The following is a 6186-nucleotide window of genomic DNA, read 5'->3' on the forward strand; positions in this document are numbered from 1 at the left end:
TTCCGACGGATGTAAAGCAGTCCGTCGGAATTCCGTCGGTATTGTCCAATCTCAAACGGCTATACAACGGTCATATATATTTGTCGGCAACGGTCACATGGTTCGTCGGAATTCCGTCGGATAATACTGACGGAATTCCGACGACATTCCTGTAAATCGGAATGTCGTCGGAAATTCGTCGGTATTTTCCAACGGAATTCCGACGACTACAACGGTTACATTTTTTATCGGAATGTCGTCGAAAAGTCGTCGAAAAATTCCAACGAACCCTATTTCGTCGGAATTCCGTCGGAAATGGCCGACGGAATTCCGACGACTTAGTTTTTTTGGATTTGGTCGGAAATTTGTCAGTATTTCGTCACAAATATCCGACGATCTTGGTGTCCGTCGGAACCTCCGTCGGAATTCGGTGTGTTTTCTTGTAGTGAATGTTAAACATTTTCTTTAAGCAACTTAACATATCTTCATTATTTTCCTCTTAGACGACATAAACTTTTTGTAATTTCGGAACCTTTTTGGCTACAAACTTCTCGTTTGGAAGTTACTGATCAAAGACACTGTGTGGTGATATCATGAGCCAGGCAATCCGCAATCGCATGTGACAAACAAGCAGCAGGACTGAAGCTGTGATAGGCAGACATTAAATAGTCAATGTTGTCTTTCGCTTTAATATCTTCTTTGTATTAATAAAAATAATAATAATAATAATAATAATAATAATAATAATAATAATAATAATAATATATTTTGTTTGCCGAAAATTGGGAGTAAAAGAAAAACTAGAAGATGTCATTAAATGGGGATGGTGATTTTTGACTAGTGATGTCTAATGTACTATTGAGTCAGAATCATGTTTTCTTTGTATGTTTTGTCTGTCTCTTACACCATGTTATGGTTTCCAACTTTTCATCATTTTTTACTTTTTAAAACTATATACGTACATATATGTGTGTGTGATGAAGTTAAAACGAATGAGTATGTTTGGGGAAAAGAAGAAAATATAAAGAGGTAAGTGAAAAATGATCTAATACATCTAAAGTCCAATCTTAATAAATAATTTTTTGTCAACTCTTAATAAATGATTTATACGGGTATATAAAAGAATTCCCTAGACTGGTCACAATGATCTATCAACAATCTTAAGATTAGTAACTTCAATCAATCGATGGTACATACATTGTCGATCCCAATATGACTGTCTTTATAAATAAATGAAAATTTAAACGAAGACAGCGTCGTTATCCCTGAAACTCATTAAGGATTTCTTAAATTTTTTTTTGTCTGATTTAAAAAAAAACAAAAATAAAAATGAGAACCAATCGCGGATCGTCACGTGTCAATGAGACCTGCAAACAGTGCAAGAAACGAACAAAGCACGTTCCTTATTTTACATATAGAAGAACCGTATATTTCCAATTTCGATGAGGCCTATGCCATAAGAACCTTTTTTTTTTGATGCGATAAAAATGCTCTCAGGCTTTCGTAGAGCCTACATCGAGCAACTGCAGTTATGATCTTATTTATCAATCCTTTACCGCGTTTGCTAGTACGCGTACTTGACACCTGGTTGTGTCATGGCTAGAGTTCTTGTTCCTTATCATTTCCATGCACAGAGACGTGTCGGTTTTTAAGACTGCAATTGTTTTTTAGGATATCGTCCGTTTTTTCATAAAACCGAAAATTTCCAAAAATGTAACTTAATTTTCTTATTTTTTCTAATCCAAAATTTTCTCCAGAAAACACATGATAAATAAAATTGTTTTTCCCGCTACTGTTTACAAACTATTGTATTAATATAAATTTACATTATAATACGGAGATGACAACAGCGCTACTACAAAGAAAATATTAGAACTACCGTTTTTGTTTCAGCATAAACATAGATAATGTTGTTAAGTTAAACTGGATAGCTAGGATCGATGAGTATTCTGAAGTAGATTAACATTGTTAATTTACGTTTCAGTCAACTACTTTAAAGAATTCTTCATGTTAATCCACAATATTAGACACATAGAAGGATTTTATTGGGTCTAAACGACAACCATTTGCGTGAATCATTGACCATATACTGTAAAGAAAAGTATGTTAAGACTAAATGTCCTACCCCTAGCTCGAGTTGTCCTTTTTCCTATCGTCTGCCATGTCTCTCTGATGAATATACTCAGGATAGTGATATATATATATATATATATATATATATATGTATGAACATATATGCTCTGAGTAAGGAATAAAAACTACCCACCATACGATATCAGCTGGAATTAATTATAGTGTATGCTTATTCGGAGAATATATGATTACATCAAGATCCAAAATTAAATTCGGAGAATATATGGAGAGCATATAATAATAATAATAATAATAGTTACAAAAAAAAAAAAAAGCATATAATAATAATTAAATGTACTTTGTCACATATTTTGTTTAACACATGTGGCTTGATTTCTTTTATAAAATGAAATAAAGTTCCATTGCAAACCTATACGAATATATCTCTATAATATTATTTGAAAAGTCAGTTTCCTACGTGTTGCACTCACGTTAACTCTCACGGTGGTTGATTACGATGATACCCTTAATGATTCAAATATATCTAACTATCATTATTAAATATTTATTTTATTTTATTTTTCATTTTTTATTTAGGTTTCCTTTATCTTTTTTTCTCTCAAATAACCTATATAATAAAGAAAAATTTTAAATTTTAAAAACGAAAAATATCTTTTTTTATATAGTGTAATTCATAATAAGAAAAGTTCACAAAATAATCATGATTTTAAAGTAAAGAAACAATCTTCCCTTTTAAAAAATAATCTTAAACAACATATTATATAATTTAAAAGTATTAAGCTTTTATTTAAATCAATCTATTCTAAAATTATTACAAAACAATTTAAATAACATAAACTAAGATGTCTTTAATGAAAAACATTTAATTTAATCTTTTTTTATGTTCCCTTTTATATTTTTCAAATAAAATATATGATAAATAAAATATTTAAATTTTTTTATATATAATGTGATTTCATAAAAAAAAAGTAAATAATCTTGATATTAAAGCAAAGATTTAATCTTCATTTTTAGAATGTATCAGTTATATTTTTATGCAATTTTGTACCTATCATCAATTTATTTTTATAATTTTATTTTTGAAAATTAACATACACCAAATTACTAAGTTCTATAAGATTATTTGAGAAGTCAGTTTCCTACGTGTCGCACTCACGTTAACTCTCACGGTGGTTGATTACAATGATACCCGTAATGAATCAAATATATCTAATTATCATTATTAAATATTTATTTTATTTTATTTTTCCTTTTTTAATTTAGGTTTCCTTTTTTCAAATAACCTATATAATAAAGAAAAATTTTAAATTTTAAAAAATAAAATATCCTTTTTATATATATAGTATAATTCATACTAAGGAAAGTTCACAAAATAATCTTGATTTTAAAGTAAAGAAAAAATATTTCCTTTTAAAAAATAATCTTAAACAACATAATATATATTTTAAAAGTGTTAAGATTTTATTTAAATCAATCTATTCTAAAATTATTACAAAAAAATTAAATAACATAAACTAAGATATCTTTAATGAATAAAATTTAATTTAATCTTTCTTTTTATGTTCCCTTTTATATTTTTCAAATAACATATATGATAAAGAAAATATTTATAAAACTTAAAACGAAAATATTTTATATATATATATATAATGTGATTTCATAAAAAGGAAAGTAAATCATCTTGATATTAAAGTAAAAATTTAATCTTCCTTTCTAGAATGTATCTATTATGTTTTTATGCAATTTTGTACATATCATCACTTTATTTTTGAAAATTAACATATAACAAATTACTAAGTTCTATAAAATTAACATAGTCATGGAGCTATTTACAACTAGTCAATTCATAAATATATATATACATCTAAGATGAAAACCAAACTAATGCAATGAATACAATAAATATGATTTGGTTGAATTATATTAGAAATAGTTATACTTGAATTTGATGAAATATATGTAACACAATATACCCACAAATGAGTAACTAGACAAATCCAAATTTTTTTATACAAAGTCAAACATTAAATAAAAACTAATATATTTGTATTTATAGCAATATTTTTATACATATAAATTATAGAACGACTCAACATATTACTAAATAAATATGAAATTCTCAAATAATATTATAAATATATTGACCAACTATTAAATCAAGTATCATTGTTATATTTATTTATGTAACTTTGAATCAATCAACACTTTAGTTTACTTTTACTATTTGATTCTCAAAACAACATATATTAAATTATACATATTCTTAATAAAAATATATATACAAATCTAAGACAAGAATAAAACTACATGAAAATAAAAAAATTAATAAAAATTTTAATATGTATAAAAAATATCTTAGTTGAATCAAAATAATTAAATGTTATCTAATATATCCAAATAATAACCAAATAGTCGAGATATTATATATTCAAAACTATATGTCTTATTAAAATAACATAATTTTATTTAAAATAAACCATGCATATTTATTATAATATAAATAACAGAATAATTAAAAATTAAAAACAAAATATTAATAAATTAAATAAATTATTATAATGATTTGCTTTATAAATATTTATATCCGTGCATGAGTACGGAAAAATCACCTAGTATAAAATAATAACAAATTGTCAAACATTTTGATGAGTTTACAAAATTTATCATAAATACCTAAGAAATTATCATTGCAGTCGTAATTGAACTTTGACCCTATAATTGTTTTAAGGATCTTTAATCCCAGAACACAGAGCACGAAAATGAGTTTCCTGCATCAAAAGAAGAAGTACAAGAAAAGGCATTTTCCAAAAGGCTTAATCTGGAAGATATGATATTTGGTTTTGTCTACCTAAATAAACACTCATAAAATTGACCAAAAAATTACTAGCACTCAGAAGAATCATTTTCTGCTTTCTATTTCAAAGTGGGCCTGCTTTATTTATCGAGAGACCTCCGTCTAAATAAGAATTTCTAAACGAGAAACGAGAAGCTTGATTGATCTTGTGAAGGGGATAAGGAAGCAAATAGTCTAGGCTTGTTAAAAGATTTCCCACATAACAGTAAAAAGATTATAGAAGTCGTAACTGATATTATCTATGTCAGTATGTGTATATATTGTGTGTCAGTCCTTATAGGTACGCAAATAAGGTCCCATGATTGAACAAATTGATGTCCCTCTGAAATTTTCTTGAAGTTTTCTTTTCTTCATTTGTATTTTTTCACCAAAATGTACTTATTTGTCTGCTTGTCTGGAACCATCTTTAACCTAATATGCATTGGTTGATAGTCTTATTATTAGATAAGGAGTTTGCCCATAGATTTTCTAATGCCAGGAGAAAAAGGTGTCTTAGTGATCATTTTAATTACTAGCGTTAACAATCCTATATAATTAGGATACCTTATTCAAATGTTTAGGAATTGGTATTCGTACATATTATCTCAAATGAAATCAGTACCAGATATGAAATTTCTTATTAATTTTAAAAAATAAATAGACTGATACATGGTTCTTATTAAATTTTAAATGTAACTAGTCATGGATTTTATATGGATCAATAAATTTAAGTTTCGATACCATAATAAATTCTATACATTTTCAAATTAAAATAAATTGTTGATAATTGATTGACATGTGTCTTTCTTTAATAATTTTTGGTGTATATCTTAACCTTCAACAGAACAAAATTCATTTTCAAAATTTCTTTGATAACTGAAATTAAGTTTCGAGACATATGGTTAAGACACCCTTGATAATCTTTGACTAAAAAAAAAACAAATGCTTGTTGTTTAAAAAAAAAAAAGCTTAAACAGGTTTTCGGTATTATTAGTTGGGCTTTTTGCAGAATTGACCTATGATTTAAAGTCAAACACAAAACTAACCTCTTTTTATTTTAAAATTGGTTTTGCCCTATTTACCCCACAAGTACATATAATTTACGAAAATGCCATCAATTTTTTTTTTCTTTTTTTTTTCGAAAATGACATTTTTACTCTCTCACCCTCATCATCTTCAAGTAATTACAAGATTGCCATTGTCATCAATACCACAACCACCATGAACAACCAATTTGAAGCTCTTAATGCTCCCAAAATCGATTTACCCTTCTTCTTTTT

This window comes from Brassica oleracea, chromosome C9, assembly GCF_000695525.1.
Source record: "Brassica oleracea var. oleracea cultivar TO1000 chromosome C9, BOL, whole genome shotgun sequence".
NCBI classification, from domain to species: Eukaryota; Viridiplantae; Streptophyta; class Magnoliopsida; order Brassicales; family Brassicaceae; genus Brassica; species Brassica oleracea.